The 22,141-nt window shown below is 37.3% G+C and overlaps 1 long non-coding RNA gene across 1 annotated transcript in view; it reads right to left on the reverse strand.

Moving 5' to 3' along the window:
- Positions 1-22,141, reverse strand: part of LOC116274474 — a 138,086-nt gene that overhangs the window by 5,326 nt on the left and 110,619 nt on the right. The gene's annotated exons all lie outside the window — the stretch shown is intronic.

Raw genomic sequence — 22,141 nt, forward strand, 5'->3', positions numbered from 1 at the left:
AGTGTATTAATACTTTTTTTAAATTGAAACAAAAAGTCAACATTTTTTTTTCCGACAGAATGTAACTGTGATAATGTTGGGCATTGGACTGTCCCTCATAATCCTTATTAGTTCTTAGCTATTAGCATTGCTCATTAAACTCCAATATATTTGTCCTGTGAGCAACTACTTCATTAGTATCTGCTTGATTTTACAAGTAAATTTGATGTTGATGCAGTGAAGAAGAGCTAGAGCTGGAGCTCATTTCCTAAAGCACTTGCATTCTGCACTTTACCTCTGCACAGTCTTTTCCTTACCCCATATGGAGAAAGCTGGCTGTGCAACTCCTCTCCTGTCTTCACTTAAAACAGCCAGGGATTGCCAGGAGAAAGCCTGCTGGTTGCAAACAGTGAGGTGAGATTTCGACTTTCCAGCAGTTAGATGTACTTGTTTAATAACCTTGCACACCATGGCACTGTTTTTCAATGTGCCTCCATTAGGAGTAAAATACAGGCTTTTTTTTTTTTTTTTTTTTTTTTAATCTGCTTTTGTTATTTATAAAACCTTGGAGACTTATCACTTCTCTAACTAGCATAAGGTAGTCATTTTCCTAAGTGAGGCACAATCAAGGTCAGCCTCTCTTTTGTAAAACTAAGGCTATGATAGTTTGGGAAATGAGAATCAAGCTGTAACTAAAGGGTTGGTTGGTTGTTTTCCCCTTTATTCATTTTCCTGACCTATTTATTTATTTATTTATTTATTTATTTATTTATTTATTTATTTTCAGGCCTAATTCACTTTATTTTTCTTGTATAAAACCCCTATGTTGTAACCACAGCTAGAGCCTGGGTCCTCTGCACCGAGACTCTGGTACGGGTCTTGACGAGGTGGTCAGTGAATTTCTGATAGGGAGACTTGGTGAATACAGTCTCCTTTCAGAGGTCGGGGTCAGGTAGCCGTAGGTCTTAGAGATGGCACCAAAGGTGGCCTTGGCGAAATTGCCCAGGGTGGCAGTGCAGCCCCTGACTGAGGCGTAGCAGTCATCGATACCAACCATCATGAGCAGCTTCTTGGGCACAGGCGATGCCAGTGCTCCTGGGCGCGGGAAAGAGGCATACCAGCACAGAGCCGCAGTGACCTGACACCTTGCGAGGGATGGTGTGGGGCGTGACGACCTTGTTCCCCTAGAACAAGATCTGCGCACGGAGACAACGGAGAGTTTGACCCGCGGATAGCAGTGGCCACCTCCTTGGAGCACTTAACACCCAGACCGACGTGGCTATTGTAGTCCCTGAAGGCAACAAACGCCTTGAACCTGGCGCGGGTCAGCTTCTGCACCGGCATAATCTTCAAAACCTCGTCCTTGAGAGAGGCCCCAGGAAAAAGTCAATGATCTCAGATTCCTTGACGGGCAGGAAGGACAGATAGATCTCCTCCAGGGACTTGATCTTGATGTCCTCCACCAGGCGGCCCAGCTTGGTGACAGGCATCCACTCCTTATCCTCGGCTTTGCCTCCGCTAGCTCCGCGGCCTCGGCCCGTCCACGGCCTCGACCCCGGCCCGAGACGCTACTGACAAAACCTCCGCGGAAGTCACCGCTGTTCCCCATCCCAAGGCCCCCGGACGCCGCCGCTGCACCGGCGTCATCTGACATTTGGTGTTTTCTCGGAGAAGAACTTCCTGGCCTATTTATACAGGGAGGTTCGTAAAAACAATAGAGATACCCCTCAGGAATTTGAATTAACCTAAGAAGACATCCACAACTTTAGATACCAGGAATCAATTTGACTGATACAGAGGCTGGGGCGAATAAAGGGTTGCTGGTTGCTAACAGATGTATTCCTAACAAAACAGGCAGATTGGGCTGTGTTGACATCTAAGGTTTAAGCTCTTATCTATTACTCTCACGATGACTCATTATTTTCACAAAGCACCCTTAAAAACCATTTATCACTGAGAAGAGCCCATGATAAAGCTTCTAAGAGGTTGCCTTCTGTTATTTAAAGAGGAGCCACTTAGCACTGGCTGTTGATTAGAAGACACTTAAGTGAAAAATATCCTTTCTTCAGGCAGAGTCTATACCTTTAATCATCTCATCTGGTAAACAGTCTTGACACAGTAAAAGGTGTTTTTTTATTGTTCCAATAACATATGTATGTGTTGTTATACTACTTGCAATATGTTCCTAGACCTCAATCATTAGTGGGCAAAGGTCTAGAGAGATGAAAAATATTGAATACATATTAAAGGTGAAATTAATGACCATTTTTTAAATTCTATTACTTATTTTTGACAGAAGTAACTTTTTCAAAAGAAAATAACATGAATGAAACCTTTCAGATTTGACCTTTTAGTGGCAGTAAAATTGAGCTACATAAATTCTATTAATGGTAATGGCTGCTTCCCAGCAACACCTCTCTGATATTGTGGAAACTGGTATTACTTAGGATTTTCAGAATCACTCTCTGTAAACAACTTTTGAAAATGGGTTAAATCAGTGAAGTCAGTTAACTGAGATGATCAATTATCAAGCTACAACAACAAAATAAGTTAAAAACAATGAGGATGCTTGCTCCTATTATTTTATGCTCTTGAATGTAAAATAACTAACTACTAAATAAGATAATTAGTTTTCAACATTGAAGGCATTTTTTTCTATAGATATCCGACACTGATACTGTGGAAACTGCTGTTACTCAGGATTTTCAGAATCACTCTCTGTAAAGAACTTTAGAAAATGGGTTAAATCAGTGAAGTCAGTTAACTGCAATGATCAACTATCAAGCTACGATAACAAAGTAAGTTAAAAACAATGATGACGCTTGGTCATATTATTTTATGCTCTTGAATGTAAAATAACTGCCAAATAAGATAATTAGTTTCCAACATTGAAGGCATTTTTTTTCAATAGATATTGACACAGTGCCTGACAAAGAATACTCCCTTCGCCAAGTTTTCGTAAACTAAATTGATTATACGTTTTTAATTTTTCTAATTAGTTGTTAGAAGAGCTATTAATTTTCCTTCTGATCTCATTCTGTTTTTTACCCTATAATTATTTTCTTGAATTTCTAATTTGAGAGAAGACAGCATCAGCTAAAAATAAAAAGGAATGCCTAATATTTAGTGAGAAAAGTTCACTATTTAGTATTTACCTAACTACCTAACATTTAGATATGTAGTGAGGAAAGTTCAATACTATTCAGTGAGAAAAATTCAGTCAAATAGAAGTTTGACTTGGGGTGAGAAGATGTGCATGGAAAGAGGCTGGCAAGTAGAATCACAGCCAAAAGTGTTTTCCTAGATGGAAATTTCTGGCAGCTGGAAAGAGGTACAGTGATCAAAGGCTCTGTCTGTAGACACATTCTGCCCTTGGTAGACTGTGATGTTGGGCATGTTATTTAAACTTTAAGTTTCAGATTCTCTGAGCTACCTAACTCAGAGAGATTTTGTGGAAACAAACTAAATAACATTTATGAGGTGTTTAATAAAAAACTCCAAATGGAGTAGTAATATTTGTCTTTCTAGTTTTTATGGAAAGTTCAGAAGTTAACTTTAGAAACCAAATATTGAGCATCCGGAATGCAAAATTTAACTGAAGGCCATAAAAAATGCCATCGGGACGGTCATGGTAGCTCATGCCTCTAATCCCAGCACATTGGGAGGCCAAGGCAGGTGGATCACTTGAGGTCAGGAGTTTGAGACCAGGCTGGCCAACAGGGCACAATGCCACCTCTACTAAAAATACAAAAAAAAATTTGGGTGTGGTGGCACACACCTGTAATCCCAGCTACTCGGGAGGCTGAGGCAGAAGAATCACTTGAACCCGAGTGGCAGAGGCTGCAGTGAGCCTAGATCATGTCACTGTGCTCCAGCCTGGGCGACAGAGTGAGATTCTGTCTCAAAAAATAGTAATAATAATAATAATAATAATAATAATAATAAAATTAAATTAAAAAAAGAAAAACAAGAAATGTCATCCTTTGGTTCTACTGTTCAACTCACTGAAATGGATCTGTCACTGGTCAGACACACTAGAGGGTATATAGAGAGCCTTGAGTTGACAGGGACTAAGAGATTGTTGGGCCACGGTGGGCATGGCCAAGCCCAGGAGATTTATTGAGAGGTTCTACTGGTTATGAAAATGACATAGATAATAAGTGGACAAAATACTTTGCCTAACTTTGGTTTTCTCCCTGTACCTAGCATGTTGCATGTATACATTCTTCTTGGGTAACGAATCCGTCAATTGACATGCCATCTCCTACCACTCTAGTGTCAGGGTTTTAAGAGCTTGCCTCTACTATTTCCAAGTTAGTTTTAATTATATTAAAATCTCTGCCATCCAGGGAGGGGAACTAGGGTAGAGTCAGATGTATGGAACTGTTGTGATGTTCTTTTCAGATCCTGGGAACAGGATTTCTTTTCTTCTTCTTTTTTTTTTTTTTCTTTTTTTTGAGACAGAGCCTCACTCTGTCACCCAGGCTGGAGTGCAGTGGCACGATCTCGGCTCACTGTAACCTCCACCTCCCAGGTTCAAGCAATTCTCGTGTCTCAGCCTCCCGAATAGCTGGGATTACAGGCATGCACCACCATGTCCAACTAATTTTTGTATTTTTAGTAGAGATAGAATTTCACCATGTTGGCAAGGCTGGTCTTGAACTCCTGACCTCAGTTGATCCGCCTGTCTCGGCCTCCCAAAGTACTGGGATTACAGGCATGAGTCACCATGCCAGGCCCAGGATTTCATTTTTAGGGTAGTATGCATATACCATGTTTCTAAAAAAAAAACAGTGGATTGAATTAGTTAAGAGAATAATTTTACAGAGGTAAAATGGGGCTTTGACATGTTAAGAGCTTCACTTAAGCCATTCCATAAGTGTCCGTCAACAATTACCAAGAACTTTCATGTATAAGACTTTGAACTACAATGGAAAGAAGGTATAGATCAAGGGATATAGAATTCAGAATCTGTTCTAAGGAATGTCAAATGTAAATATAATTATAGAAAAAAGTATCTAGTCATTAGGTTTTTCTAGTTCTCTTTTAATTATTATGACGTTCAATTTTTTATTAATTATTCTATATTGCTGTCATAGTCTAACTAGGGTAACTGCATTATTAATCCTTTTCACCTCTTCCTGTAAGCAGCATTTCATATTAAAGAAAACAGAAATTGGCCGGGCGCGGTGGCTCAAGCCTGTAATCCCAGCACTTTGGGAGGCCGAGGCGGGTGGATCACGAGGTGGGAGATGTCAGACTATCTGGCTAACATGGTGAAACCCCGTCTACTAAAAAATACAAAAAACCTTGAGCGTGGTGGGCCTGTAGTCAGCCTTGGGAGGCTGAGGCGGAGAAATAAGCGTGAGCAGGGCTGAAGACTTGCAGTGAGCGAGATCGTCAAGCCACTGCCTCCAGCCTGGGAGACCTGGCAGACTCACGTCTCAAAAAAAAAAAGAAAACAGAAATTTCAGGAAAGCAATGAGGTGTTTTTGAGGAGGACCAAGAGAGGAGAGACAGATAGGTAGTAACACAAGATGTAATAAGATGCCGTAGTAGTATAGCACATGAAGGAAGGCCCAGTTGGTTCAAGTTAATTCCAACTCTGATATGGGGCAAAGTGTTTTCTTCACAACTCCACTTCCATCTAAGTAGCCCATGTCACAGCCTCTGCCAGGATGCCAAAAGTGACGGGGAGTGCATTAGTTTGAATTACCCGGTATCTGTAGGCAATGGTTCAGTGAAACTCATGCTATAGGACAGTTCAAGTGTTAAATCCCTTACACACTCCCTACCACCCACCCTCTGCCCTGATCCTTGAAAGAGAAGATTCTGATACCCCTCCACTCTTCCAGGTACCTAGTTGTTCCACTGCTTTTTCATTTTGAGTCATACACAGCAACCTCCGTCTCACTACACACACACCCCACTCCCAACACACACATTCTATGCAACTCCCTTTCCATTCCCATCTTGTCTAATATTAGGAAAATAAAAAACTCATTATCTATACATATATCCATATCTTTTCTGAGTGTTCTTTTTATTCATCTGCTTGGTATGGGGAGTGATGTCTTTGAGGTCCTGGTGAGCAAGTAGTAGATGGAAGAAATACATTTAAGATATACAGAATAAAGTGTAGATATATTTTTGCAACATAAAGTTGAACTGTGAAATTTCTCCACACCAATTTCCTTTCATTTCACTTTTATATATTACCTATCAAACTTCTCTCTCTCTCTGTCTCTCTCTCTCTCTGTCTCTCTCTCTCTCCCGCCCGCCCCACCCCACCCAGAGGTGAACTCAGTATAGGAAGACCATTTTCCACACTGCTGTGATGCTATCCCCAACCAATCAGCAGCACTCATTTCCTAGTATGCTGACCAACAAATTATCCTTGAAAAACCCTAACTTCTGAGCCACTGGGGAGACTGATTTGAGTAATAACTCTCTATCATGTAGTGTGGCTGCCCTTGTGTCAATGAAACGCTTTCTCAACCATGAAAAAGAAAACAATGAGTAAACAGACTATTACAGAGATTACAGAGCTGTGGGACAACTTCAAGTGACCAAATGTCTGTGCAATTGAATTTTCTGAAAGAGAAAAGAGGGAGGGAGTGGAAGAGAAAACAATTTTTTTGATAAAACAGTCACTAAAATATTATTCAAATGTGATCAAAACTAAAAACTTAGAGATACCAAAACCTCAATAAACACCAAGCATAAAACACATGAAGAAAACTACACCAAGACACGTCAGAATCAAATTGCTTATAACCTATGAAAAATACAAAATCTTAAAAACATGTGAAATATGTAAGGAAATGCAAATTTGAACCCCAGTAAGATATTACTATGCAAATATTAGCTAAAATTAAGGAAATTGACCATGCCAACACTTTGTAAGGATTTGAAATAACTGAAACTCTTACACACTGCTCGTGGGGTTGTACAATGGTACAGTCACTTTGGAAAACATTTTGGCAGTTTTGTACAAAGTTAAATATACACCTTCCATATGGTCTAGCCATCCCACTCCTAGGTATTTACCTAAAAGAAAAGGAAGCATATGTCCACACAAAGACTTGTACATGAATGCTCTTGGTAGCTCTATTTATAATACCTAAAAAAAAAAAAAAAGTCCCAAATGTCCTTCTATATGAAAACGAATAAACAATCTGTGATACATTTAAACATAGGAATACCACTTAACTATAAAAAGGAATGAAATATTGATGCATGCAACAACATGAATGAATCACAAAATAATTATACCATGTGAAAGAAGCCAGACACAGAAGAAAATATTTGTGATTTAATTTATATAATACTCTAGAAATGTAAGATACCTTATAATGACAAAAATAGTATTAAACTATCAATAACATTCTTCATAGAACCAGAAAAAGCTATCTTAAAATTAATATAAAACCAAAAAAGAGTCTTAATAGCCAAGGAAATCCTAAGCAAAAAGTACAAAGCTGGAGGCATCACGTTATCTGACTATACTGCAGGACTACAGTAACCAAAAGAGCATGGTACTGGTACAAAAAACAGACACATAGACCAATGAAACAGACTAAGGAGCCCAGAAATAAAGCTTCACATCTACAGCCATCTGATCTTCAACAAAGCTGACAAAAACAAGCAATGGGGAAAGGATTCCCTATTAAATAATTGCTGCTGGGATAACTGGATAGCCATATGCAGAAGACTGAAACTGGACTCTTTCATTACACCATATACAAAAATCAACTCTAGATGGATTAAACACTTAAATGTAAAACCCTAAAATATAAAAATTCTGGAAGACAACCTAGAAAATACCATTCTGGACATAGGAATTGGGGAAGATTTCATGTCGAAGTCATCAAAAGCAAACACAACAAAAGCAAAAATTGACAAATGGAATCTAATTAAACTAAAGAGCTTCTACACAGCAAAAGAAACTATCAACAAAGTAAACAGACAACCTACAAAATGGGAGAAAATATTTGCAAACTATGCATCTGAGAAAGGTCTGGTATCCAGCATCTAAAAGGAAATTAAATAAATTTACAAGAAAAAAACCCTAACAACTCCATTAAAAAGTGAGCAAAAGACATAAACAGACACTTTTCAAAATAAAACACACATTCAGCTAACAAACATATGAAAGAAAGCTCAATATCACTGATCATTAGAGAAATGCACATCAAAACCACAATGAGGTAGCATCTCACACCAGTCAGGATGACTATTACTAAAAAGTCAAAAAATAACAGAAGTTAGCGAGGTTGTGGAGAACAGAGAATGCTTATACACTGTTGGTAGGCGTGGAAATTGTTCTACCATTGTGGGAAGCAGTGTGGTGATTTCTCAAAGCGCTAAAAACAGAACCACCGTTCAATCCAGCAATTCCATTACTGGCTATATACCCAAAGGAATATAATTAGTTCTACCATGAAGACACATGCATATGTGTGTTCATTGCAGCACTAAGCAAAGACATGGAATCAACCTAAAGGGCCATCAGTTGTAGACTGGAAAAGGAAAATACGGTATATATACACCATGAAATACTAAGCCTCCATTAAAAAGAATGAGATTATGTCCCTTGCAAGGACATGGATGGAGCTGGAGGCCATCAACCTTAGCAAACCAATTCAGGAACAGAAAACCATATGCCACATATTCTCACTTGTAAGTGGGAGCTAAATGATGAGAACACATGGATACAAACAGGGGAACAACAGATACTGGGGCCTACTAGAGAATAAAGAGTGGGAGGTAGGACAGGAACAGAAAATACAACTATTGAGTACTAGGATTAGTATGTGGGTGACGAAATAATCTGTGCAGCAAACCCGTGACATGAATTTACCTATATGACAAACCTGCATATGCACCCCTGTACCTAAAAGTTAAGAAATAGATCAGTGTTTACCTTAGGACTGGGGAGGGCTAGGGGAAAGCATTTACACAGGGGCCTGTGTAAATCTTTGGGGTGACAAATATGTTTCAGTGCCTTGATAGTGGTGGTAGTTTCATATATATTATATATATATCTAAGTTTATCAAATTTTATATGTTAAATATATACTTTATTATGTGTCTATATACCTCAATGATTTGGTTAAAATTAAAAAAAAATCCTTCAATGGAATGCTTTACTATGGCTCTGCCACTCCTATGTTATGCACCCTAAATTGTAAATACATTGAAAATCTTTCGGTGTCTCATATACTATCACTGCCCTCAGGATCTCTAAAACCAGTGTTTCCTCTTCCTGAAATATACCTCACTTCCCACAACCCAGGTCATCCTATTTCTCTTTTAGTTCTCAGCAAGGGATCATTGCCTTTATAGACGCCTCTCTAATCCCCATAAATGTATTTGGTCCTCCCTACTTGGATTTCCCCTGGTGTAGCAAATATCACAATTTATTGCAAATACTTTTTTAAAAAAATAAATCCTACCAGAGGATCATCAATACATGATCAGGTACTAAATTATTATTGTATCCTCAGCAACTAATACTATGCCTGAGAGAGTGGAAACCTGAAAAACTTTTGCTGGATGAATGAAAAGACTTATGAAAGTTGTCTTTGCAGTGAGGTGAAGTGTTCCAGGGCACTGGTGGTGGTGAGAATCTCTAAATCTCTGAGATCTCTATGTGGGAGCTTTATTGGAGAGTGTTCTTAGGACCTACACGTGTGAGAAAACAGGATTTGGCAGAAAGAAAAGTTGAACTGCATTTACAGCAGTAGCTTCAGCTGAATCCATGGACTGCTGAATGTGGGATGGACCTGGCAGTTGTTCAAACAAAAGCAAGAGAACTGGAGCTTTGTATCTCCATATCTACAATACAGTGGATTGAGTAAAGCCTTGAACCAGGAAGCTCATTTCTGCAAAGTGCAATTCATAGAGCAGGCTCAGGTAGGAGCTCCCAGCCTCCAGCATACCAAGAAGCTGGGAGATGGGAACCTTGAACCGGAATAGGGACCTGGGCCATGCAAAGATGCGACTACATGGTGAGTGGGGCAGTGCATTTCAAAATAAGACAGAGGCCTAGAATTCACAAATCATGTGATGGACTAGGACTCTGGGTGGGTAAAATGTCATGTTCTGAACCGTTTCCCTATATGAAGTTGCTACTCTCAGAAGTATTTGTAATATGCAGTGGAGAAAGCATTAGATTAACCTTTCGAGTTAAAGATAAACTAGAAGTGTCAAACAACGTGTGACTTAGAGTCTTCTAATAGAAATAAACATTGGCTCCATTGAGAAGAAAATGTGCAAGACATCTGTTGGACTAAGAGGAATGGCATTCAGCTGCTGAAGAATTTTGTAATTCTGTAAAGAGGCATATAAATTTTAAGAGGTATAAATCTCTAGGGTCATGAGATAGATGTAAGTATATTTCTTTCCTCTCCCACAGTCCATGTGAAGGTTCAGCATTCTTCAGTGACATCGGGATTATGTCATAGGAAAAAGGTAATTTTTTTGAACTTGTTTTACCAGTTTCCACATCTTTCTGTTAAGAAATCTTTTTCACAGTTTAGAGCACAATTTTCTCCATAAATTATTTAAAAACTTTTTTTATCATTTAAGCTGAATTTCTCACAGATGGTGATAAAATAACCCTTTAAAAATCTCTCTTCTAAAAGGGAATACAAGAACACTGTACCAGTGGAATGGTTTCTATTTTATTCAGCTTTCATCTCCTTCTGCTACTCAACTCTCAATCTGGCCTTTGCATGGAGAACAGAGGATGGAAAATATAGTACCAGGAAAATAAAGGGTATTGATCAAATTTTATATCTGATCAAGTCATAAATTATAGATCAAACATTTAAGTTTTTACAAAAATGAGAAGCAGATTTCAGTAAGACTTGAACAATATATTTGTTTAACATTACTTACAGTGATTAAAATCTAGCAGTGTATCATAAGGGTTGAGAATAAGTATCTGACAGACTTGTTTAACTCCTGGCTTTGTTACTAATTTTGTGACTTTGGGCAAATACCTCTCTTAGAATTTTCAACTGTAAAGGGGAAAATAATAGTACCTATTTTATCAGGTTGTTTCAGAATTAAATGTGGTGATATATACAGAAACAAACTGTAAACTACTGAAAGCTACTGTATTTAAAAAAAAGGACCTAGAAAAGAATCCTGTTCTCTAGACCAGTTATAATTACCCATGTATCATTTAAAAACCATATTAAATAATATTTTTGAACTTTATGAATACAATCAAATAAAATATTGTATATCAATAATGTACTAAAATAATGTTTTTCCATTATCTGGCAGTGAGGTAGCTATTAAAATAGATTTTCTAATGCAATGAGATTACCATCAGCTCAAATAATAATGTTTTGCTGACATGGGCTCTGATATGAACAGAGCCTCACCATATTAAACTAGATGAAACATTTATTAGGAGCACACTGTAATTACTATTTAGAGGGTCTTAACCAGTAGAAGGTATTAGAATCACCTACTGGGTCCAAGCTTAAACCTGGTTCTGCACATCAAAATCATGTTCAGTGGTTTTGTTGAGTCATAGGAATTTGTTTCCTTAAAAATCTTCCACCAACTAATCTGATGAGAAATTCTATGTAAAAATGACCACAAGAATATCAACGTTCCTTTTTCCTTTACTTTACTCTTGAAGTAGAGTTACAATATTTGTCAAAACCCAAAATGACATTCAGCTGCAAGTTTTAGAAGTTGACTACTCTTACATCCACGTGACGGGCTCCCTTTGAGTAGCATTTGGCATTTTCTGGGTTAAGGACCTTTTTCACACTTAAAAAAAATCTCATTAGGTTAGTATACTCTGGAGTATTTTTCTTAACTTGGGAGGAGGTATCTATTCTTATCCTCCCACTGTACCTTAGAACCTTGCTGTTTGAAGTGAGGACCATTTTCATCACCTGAGAACTTGTTGCAAATGCAGAATCTGAGCCCCACCCAAGACATGCACAATCAGATGTCTTGGGTGAGGTGGAGATTTTGCATTAAAAAAAAAAATTCCCAGTTGATTTGTATGCACATTGACATTTGAGAAGTACCGTGATATAATGCCAAATATCACAGTGAGGAAAGATAATGGAGTACACGTTATTTGCAGAGAAATTCTGTTTACTCTTTTCACTAGGTTTATCTTCTAAGCTATGTTTGATTGAATGATTGATTGAATAATTTGGCATTAGAACTAAAAATAACAGAAAAGAGTTGAAGACCTGAGACCAGAGGAGGTGAAGAATGTCTTGAAACTTGTTCTCTATCCCTCACTCTAAGAAGGCATATTAGTGCACAGTGGGCCATTGGCTTTGCCCTTGTTGCAAACATCTCTGCGAGTCCTGGTGAAGAGGCGTCAGCTAGCTGATGACTTAGTAATTCATAGTTTCAGACATCAGAGACAGAACCAACATTAAAAATGGGAAACTACCTGCATTTATATTCTTTTTAATAATTAATGATATATTTAACAATAAACCATTTTGCTATTTTTTATTACCAAAAAAACCCCATTATCACTGTTATCATTAGCAAAAAGCACTCTTACATCAATATTAAAAGGATGATTTATTCTCCCCCTATATCATTGGCTGGGAAAATTAGGAAGTTTGTTGCAAAATCATATTTAATTGTTTTAACTCTTTCTTTTTGTTTTATTATTTTTAAACTCTCAATTCCATTGACATTTAAAGATATGAAACAATAAAATACAACCCCAGTACCACGATTCAAGTAGGTAAGTGTAAACTTTACTTTGTATAAATCACAAGATAGCTTAAACAGTACCAAATCCTGGGCAGAGAGGAAGAGATTAAACCAGAGTGGGCCATGTGTCTAGTTCTGATCAATCAATTATAGTCTGAAGGTAGGACATATACATTATATATAAGGATAAGGAGAGCCTATCTTTGTTTAACATTACTTACAGTTTGTGGGTAGGGTAGGAAGTTCCAAAGAGAAGGAACCGAGAAGATATTCAATGGGTACCATATAGCATCCATCCGTCAATATAAATCATCCTTAATGGATGTGGCACCAACAACATACCAAGTGAATGAAGAATAAAGATGAGCTTATGTTGGAAGTCCTATAACAAGCATGATGGAACACGTCAAAGATAGATGTGTTTATATCCTTAATATCATTGTCTATTAAGGCATTTTTGCTTTGTGAGTGTTGGCAGCCGAGCAATCAAAGAAACACTTTTTCTTTAATCATTACACCTTTTTACCACCTCATATCCTTTTGTGGCTTCCTAGTTGCTATGTGAATCTTTCTGCTGCTCAAGAATCCTAGCTGCAAAGATTTGCAATAGTATCCTGCTATGATGGCTCCAGGCTCTATCAGTTCCTTTTAAATGTTTGCAGCTGTTTCTTTTCCAAGTAACTACATTGGAAAAATACCACATTTGTCCCATATTGAAACATTTTTACAAACTAGACTGTCTTTTTTAAAAGTCTTTTGCCAAATTGCTGACATTCTTACATAAAATTTTTTTTTCCTAAATACTTTAGAAATTAAGGCACACTTGTTTTTTAGATGCCCATACCCCTGATATCTTGGACAATTCCTACAAAATAAGTGCTGCCCTATGTGCAATAAAATGACTCTTTCGAGGTTTGCATGTATTTTCAGTTTTGCCTCCTCCATTTCAATGTTGGAAAGGAAGTCGGCACAGATCCACATCTCTCACCTTCAATTTCTGACTAATAACAAGAGTTAGCTAAATAACTGGCTGGATTTAGGAGCTGAGACCTGCAGCTGTGGAGCTGGTAAAATTGATTGACAACAGCAGGAATAGGAGATGCAACTTCTTTGGTCATGTCAGGGGCTTATATAACAAGGGTGTCTCTAGGCCTTGCAGAGACAGTCCCTGGAAAGGCTCTGTCAACTCAGCTCAGAAATGCCACAGTATTCCCCTTATCAGAAGCTAGAGTTTATAGGACTCAAGGATGGTCCACTAGGACACTCAAATCTAGTCCCTTCTCAGGATTCCACCTCCTATTCAGGATATGGTGTCATTGTTTATCCATTCATTTACTCACTTGCCATATTGGGGAACACATATGGAAAGAGTCACCAATGATCTCAACAAATAGAAAAGGAGAAAGAAAGAGTAATCATCAATGTATATTTTCTCTACAGTTCCCACTTGGAAGCCAGTGCTCTGAAATTGTTCCAGTGTTATACAAACTAAGTTATAAGGATGGATCAAGTAATCTGACTGATAAATCACCAACGTGATCAGAGCAAGACATCCAAAGGAAACTATAGAAATCTCTATCATCTGAATGGCCAGTTTGGGGTTAGATGTGGCAAATTTAAGACTGTCACCATTAGCGTAAATTGATCTTTGTTAAAGATTCCTGCACCAGGGCCTTCTGAATCTGAAGGACTAGAAATAGGTACCAAGACTGTGTTTTATTGTAAATCTCCCAAGGTGATTCATATGCAGCCAATCCTACAATTGTCCTTGGATTAAAGTTTGGGTATATTATCTAAAATTAATATAAATATAATCAACTCAAAGTGGCAGAGGGAAAAGAAATCAAACCAATTATTTAAAGTTAATATATAAAGAGATACACTGGTTGGATGAATTTTTTTTAATATTAGCTTTGTTGGTACTATTTATACAAAAAGGGCCTTTTTTTGGTCCTTAAATAAAACCAATCAAAAAGACAAATTTGGTCAGTTGAGTTACCAATATTAACAGCATCTGGCCGGGCGCGGTGGCTCAAGCCTGTAATCCCAGCACTTTGGGAGGCCGAGGCGGGTGGATCACGAGGTCAGGAGATCGAGACCATCCTGGCTAACATGGTGAAACCCCGTCTCTACTAAAAATACAAAAAAACTAGCCGGGCGTGGTGGCGGGCGCCTGTAGTCCCAGCTACTCGGAGGCTGAGGCAGGAGAATGGCGTGAACCTGGGAGGCGGAGCTTGCAGTGAGCCGAGATCGCGCCACTGCACTCCAGCCTGGGTGACACAGCGCGAGACTCCGTCTCAAAAAAAAAAAAAAAAAAAAAAAAAAAAAAACAGCATCTGAAGAAACATTAAGAATTGTGTCAGCCAAAAAGTTATTCCTCCTGTACCTTCTTTATACCTATTTCCTCTAAATGGAAATAATATTTATTTCATGTGTGCCTTGCTGGAACATGTCAACTACCTTCTTGATAAGCAGCAGAATATAAGATTAGTGGCCCAAAATATAGATTATTACAACAAGTTGCTTTCTTGCAGGATGTTGAAAGAGCAATGTCACAGATCTTTATGCTCTGGAAGGTGGCATGGATTGTCAGGTGGTGAGCAGGTGATCCAGGCAGTTGAATATCTACAAGACAGGAACACTCTTTCTTCTGTATTGCAACCTTACCTATCAAATTTAAAATGTCTAGGTTTTCTCCAAAGAGATTTCACTTTTCATGATATTCCCCAGAAGGTTAAAGAAAAATGGAAGTTAAGTCAAAAAGGCAAAGGATGAAAAGACTGAACCCCTTCCTTTCTGATACCTTAGGGACCTCTAGTGCATATGAGTCCTCCCCACCAATAAGAGATTATCCTACTAGGACTGTGATAGCCACGTGTGATGGTTAATTTCATGTGTCAACTTGTCTAGGCAACAGTGCCCAGATATGTGGTCAAACACTATTCTGGATGTTCCTGTGAGAGTTTTAAGGGGTGAGATCAACATTTGGATTTATGGATTTTGATTAAAACAGCCTGCCCTCTTTAATGTGAGCTGGTCTCATCTCATCAATTAAAGGCTGAACAAAGCAAAAAAGAAGAAGAAGAAAAAAAAAGGAGTTCTGCAGCAGAGGCCTTCGGACTTGAACTGCAGCTTTGGCTCTTTCTGGGTCTCCAGCTTGCCTGCCCACCCTGTAGATTTTTGACTTGCCAGTCTCCACAATCCTATTAGCTAGTTCCTTAAAATAAATCTCTGTCTGTGTGTATATACAGTATGAAGACTAAGACAGGGGGTCAAAGACAATCCTGCAAGTGTTCTCTTATAGGAGTGCGTATGTTTGGGGATTGTGAAGGTGTCAGAAGAGAAATGTGGTTTCAGGAGGGATTCTTAGAAAGATTTCACTGTACTTCTATCTGGAAATGGGTCTAAAATATTACATTAGGAAAACTAAATTACAATAATTTTATTAAATAAGAATTTTCATAGGCTCACTATGAGTACTACTGCCATGACTTCCACCACTACTGCTGTATTAATAGGCATCACTTACTAATAACAACTGTGTACCAAGCAAGGGTCCAAGAGCCAGCAACTCTCCTCAAACACTGTGACCCTATAAAAATGCAGAAACTAAGTCTTATGTAGGCGAAATTCACCAGTACTCCTTCAAGGAGCCTTGAGGGGGGCTGAATTTTAACCTAGATCTGTTTTATACTCCAAATGTTTAACTCTTTTTGCTTGCCATGTATTACTATTTTCCAAATAGTAAATGCTATCATTTACTGAGTACCCACCAAGGACCAAGTACCCACCAAGTGCCACCAAGGATCAAGCACTTCACCTATTTCTTAATCCTCATAACAATGCTATGAAATTGGTATTATTTTATCCCTGTTTTTCCAAGGAAAGAAACTGAAACTCATAGAGATTAAATATCTCACTCAAGGTTGTATAGCTTGTTATTTGCAGAAATGGAAATATCTGACTCCAAAACCCATTCATTTTATATTTTCCAATACAGTGTAGGTATGCTTGAAGCAGTAGTGGGTGTCTGGTCTGCTTCCTTTGGAAAACACATTTCTTTAAAATGGTTTCATAAATAACAAAGTTAATAAAAAAGTAAAAACACTGGCTTTTCTATCATTTCCTTCTGCATCCCTTTTGTTGCCATATCAAAAAATACTCTTATTCTTCCCAATTAACTCTTCTATTTATGGTGAGAGATGAAGGCAAACTACAGAGAAGAAAAAGAAGATATTTTCTTTATGTTTAGCTACAGAAAGACCAATTTTGTCTTAAAGACTTTTAAGCCACCCCTCCCCTTTCATGAGCAGAAAATATTAATTTAAAAGCCTGCAGAGGAAAAATTAATAGTTATGCCTATGAGGAGGATGTAGGGGTTTCTATTAGAAGATGTTTATTTTCCCATTAATTTAATGGAAACTCAAAGCGAGGAAAATATTTGGCAGATAAACTCCATGGTATTGCATTATAAATGTATGAAACACCAAAACATAAATTGGAAAGAAACACAACATAAAATTATAAAAAGAGTAGAGTCATTATTGTCAAGAAAGTGTAAATTTGCCTTTTGCCTTGTAAATGTGATTCTATATCCTGTCTTCTTTAATAAACCAACATAACAGCTCTCAACCAAGGTGGATTGCTTAGCTTAGGGTGCTCGGGGAGAACTACATGTCTTTTTCTACATTCATTGCACTAAAGAAAAAATCTGTAGGAAGTTTTTGAAAACTTGTTTAAAAAGTTAAGTGTTGGATAATTCCAACAGTTTAGAGATATCTGCCATCGGGAAAGCAAGAAGACCATCTGCAGCTCAGTAAATGTGTGGTGAGAGAATTCCGGAGTGACATGAGGTGAGATTTACAGGCTGTTCAGTACATATCATAAGTCACAGCTGTAATAGTATTTTTTGTAATAGTAATTCCTTTTTTGATATTCATAGGATAATGTCAAGAAAGAAAATGTCTTTACTTCCTGTAGCTTCTGATCAACCTATCTTATCAGCACATCCTCCTTTCCTGAGAGTAAAAAAAGGGTCATGTAAATTTTAAAAAATTGTTTTCCATCCCTACTGAAGAAGAAGGAACACAAATTCTTGGCTATGTTAGGTTTGTTGCCTTGATTACCAAGCTACACTTCACATTCATATTAAACAATGACAAACTTATTAAGGGGATCACCTGGCAGCTTCCATTTTGTTTGTGAAATTCCTAAGCTCCTAGAAAAAAACTGCAGCTCTAAATTCAGTTAGGGCTGGCTTAGCTTACATTTGTTAAATAATTGTATTGCTACATTTGTATTTTTTCCCTCTTTCTCCCTCCCTCCTTCCCTCTACTGTATATGTGTGAACATATGTTTGTGTGTGTGTGTGTGTGTGTGTTTGTGTGTGTGTGTGTGTGTGTGTTTGTGTGTGTGTGTCTAGTGGGTCTGGAGGAAGAAACTATCCATTTTTAAAAACCCTGAAAATATATTCTTGCATCCTCCAGTGAATAGTCAAGGTGCAAATGTTCATATATGACTTAGTAAAAATATCAGTTTCCAAGTGGGTACAGAATTTAGAGCATTATATTAAAGTATAGTGGAATTTCCCATTTAAAAAGATGAAGTATATTGTTATTATTCCAGTTCTGAAATTAACATGTAGTATGCCCTTGGATGTCTCTCTCTCTCTCTCTCTCTCTCTGTGTGTGTGTCACATGCACACATGTTCTGATACCTCTCTATAAATTAATGAATTTGGCTACTGTTTACAGTTTGAGTAGAATCACTTTTTGTTCAGCAATAATCACTCCTCCACCTACTTCTTTGGGAGGAGTATGCTTCTTCTCCTCTTTGGGACTTGCTTCAGCCAATAGAATTTGGGAGAAGTAACCATGTGTGAGTTTCAAGGGCTAGAATTTTGACTCTAAGCTGTAAGAAGCATCACATGTTTTTATTTACCAATCTAGGATCTTCCAGATTCTGTCATTAGAACATCCCGAGAGAGCTGGGGTAATAAGAGACTTATGAGGCAGACTTGGATCAATTCATAGCCTGATGCAGAACATCAGCAGCCCCACAGTTAGTAAAGTGAAGCAGAGGCATGCTGAGTGACCTAGTAACATGAGAACAAATTTTGTCATTTTATCACACTGAGTTTTGGGGTGTTTTGTTACACAGCATTGGAGTGGTAAAGGGGGAGCAATACAGCAGCATACCTGGTAACATTAATATTCTGTGATTCTAATGCTACGATATACTCCAGATTATGTCTATCAGCTATTTATTTATCTTAAAATGGCATAAGGTATGCCTACGAGTGATATATGATTTCTCGGTAACTTTTAGAATTTTTGTTTTCCATGGATTTTCTGTGTGTTTATGTGATATAGGTTTAATTCAGTGATTTAAATATTGATAAACCATCTTCTGTGACAAATGCATATTTGAGAGTAAATTGAGAAGTTATTTTAAAAGGAATGTCCTCATCTCAAACCCTTTACATCATATTCTGACAAAATTAGTTGACTGTTTAAAAACACTGATGAAAAGCCCATTTAAATATCTTCCTCTGACCTAGTGTAGGCATGAAGGACTTTGAAATTGTGACAAATAGACAAGTAGCCTATGACAAATCTTAGTGGTGATTAGAATAGGCATATCAATATTTTCTCTTTTGCTAGTTTATTGTGTGAATATAGATGACTAAAGCAGCAGATAATTTTGATGTGAGTGGTTCTCTAGATGACCACCTAGGGGGTTTGACCCTTTGAGGATTATGCAGGTAGAAGTGGACCTGCAAGGTAATAAGTGGTAATCGTAATCCCCAAACAATGCTGGGAAATGCTAAAATTCTTGGCTTCCAATGTTAACTCCTCCCATTCACAGGTCGCTTCTTGCACTGCACCAAAAAGTGGATCTTAGAACCATGTATTTGCACCTGCCTCAAGGAATTAACTTAGCTGCTCTCTCCTTATTAGCATACTTTGTACACTTCATTACCTCAGAGACCTTGCTGAAAATGTGACCCTGTGTAGTTGTTGTTGCCTTCTTTGTGAATTGAAAGCTAACCAAGCTTAGAGCTAGATTAAGTGGCATGGAAATTTAAGAAGACAGCTGGTGCCCTGCTCACAAATGGAAATACCACACTTAGATCTGATATTGCATTCTTATGCAGTGGATATATATTAGAGCCCAAGAGAAACAGCACAATAGAATTCTTTCAGGCATCAGTAATATCTTTCTCTTACTGTTTAGTCGTTGGAAACTTAGCTTCAAATTACCATTGGTCATTATAATTGGTATGACAAGAAGGAAAATTATTTATCTGTCTGTCTATCTAGCTAGCTAGCTAGCTAGCTAGCTGGCTATCAAGACAGAGAAGGAGTAGCTTGCTTATTTTCTGAGAATAGGAAATAAGACCCTAATTTAAAAATCAGACTAGTTACTATGAGTTGAAAATCAGATTTTCTCTTATTAGTGTTGATAGTAGCAAAGTGCATTGTAGTCACTCATTGATTGTTTCTTTGCAACCTGATTATCCTGCACAGGAAAATAAATTCTTTAAGATTCATCCTCCATGAGCTAAAACCACAAATGACTTTTAAAATAACAGAAATTAGCACACATGGAAGTGTACTTTCATACTGGCTATTTTAAATATTCATGAAGAAGTCTGCTCATTTGCTTTTGACTGCTCTCCACATTTTTTGACATGGATATTTTCTGTCTGAATTCATATTTTACTTCTCAAGAAAGAGAATGGACAGTGGAAAGGAAATAATATTAACTGATCACTTATACCATCAGGAATCTGCTCTGAGAGCAATATAGGATTTTCTCATGTAATTTTTAAAAACTTATTGGTATTCATCAGGATAGTAATTATATGTTGCATTATTATACAACTATTCATTAAATTATTATGCAAGTATTTAAGGAATTTGGACACCTCTTATTTCACCAGATTATGTCTCTATAAAATACACTATAATGATATTGTTATTTCTTTATAATTTCAAGAAGGAAGAAGCAGAGTTTTAGGTATCCTATCCAAAATTATGTAATATTTAGTGATTGAGAAAGCTTTGGTATGGTGTCTAGATTTTCCAAGTCATGCTAGGTGTATGGTATCCAAAGAATTTGCCTGTTTTCCCATTTAGGAAAATGCTTAATTTTCTTTTAACTTTCACTATCACAGGTTTAAGTTGCAATCAGGGTTTGAACTCCATTATTTCTCATAATAAAATGAATTGCCATTTCTTTTGTAGTATACCAAACTCTTATAGCCAAAATAACAGTAATAGTTTATATCGTTCTCACTTTTTAGGCAAATTTCAAATTTGATTACCAAAAAATGTTTCCCTCAACTCCACTAAATCTATTAATTAGGCTACCCTGATTCTTGTGTTTCATAGCATACTTCGTTACTTCTTCATGTCTTATTTATTATTTATAAATCTAATCAGTGTTGGTCTTTTCTACTGAAACAAAGAGATCAGGTATTGTCTATCACGGATAATAATAAACTCACTACACAGCAGAATTTTGTTTATATGACAAGTATTTAAAATGAATACATTCCTAGTCTTCAGCTAATCTCTGGCCTCTTATTATTTGTGTTTACCTGACAAAACCAGGTAATCAAGTAGAAACTTTCATGCTGCCAACCTGTTATAATGAAAACCCACACATCTGATGTAATTTTTCTAGAAATTCTAGCAGAGCTGCTACTTTTCTCCATTTATGGTACACTGGTATCTATGTTTAAGGGCCAGTAAGCTTCTACCACATGTATATGGCAGCATCTATCATACAGCCATCATTGCATTTTCCTTCTTGTCTTTGCAAAATTATGACATTTGTACTCACTTGGTTTTTTTGTTGTTGTTTTCTTTTCTTTTTTTTTTTTCTTTTTTTTTTTTTCAAGGACCAAGCCCGTATCATCACTAATTCTCTCATGTCTCTCTGAAGGTATATGTGTGGGAGGAGAATGCCTCCTATGCTAGTCTCAAGATTAGTTACAGCTTAGACAAATGATTCCGATAACTGGAATTTCCCCAGACTACCTTTTGAGACCTGTATTTTGAGGCCTGTGTGTAAAATGGCCTCTTTTGCCAATCAAACAGAAATTTTCCTGATGAAAGCATTTATGCTGATGCAAGTTAAGTAAGTAAACCAACATTAGACATTACAAAATTGATGTACTATAGTCAAAGTTTGGTTTATCTGATTCCATTGACTCATAATTTATACAGTGGCTCATAATTTATACACTGGCTCATAATTTATACAGTGAAGGTCACAATAGCACCTGATTTGGAGTTTGGTCATATGGATTATATTCAAACAGGTCAAGCTCTGAGTACAATGTCTTACAAATTTTACGTTAAATAAAATAGATTACAGTCGGACATAACCCTACCAGTCATATGCAATGACTGAACCTGAAGTAGGACCGAAACAT

The sequence above is a fragment of the Papio anubis genome, chromosome 4 (genome assembly GCF_008728515.1).
Source record: "Papio anubis isolate 15944 chromosome 4, Panubis1.0, whole genome shotgun sequence".
Taxonomy (NCBI): domain Eukaryota; kingdom Metazoa; phylum Chordata; class Mammalia; order Primates; family Cercopithecidae; genus Papio; species Papio anubis.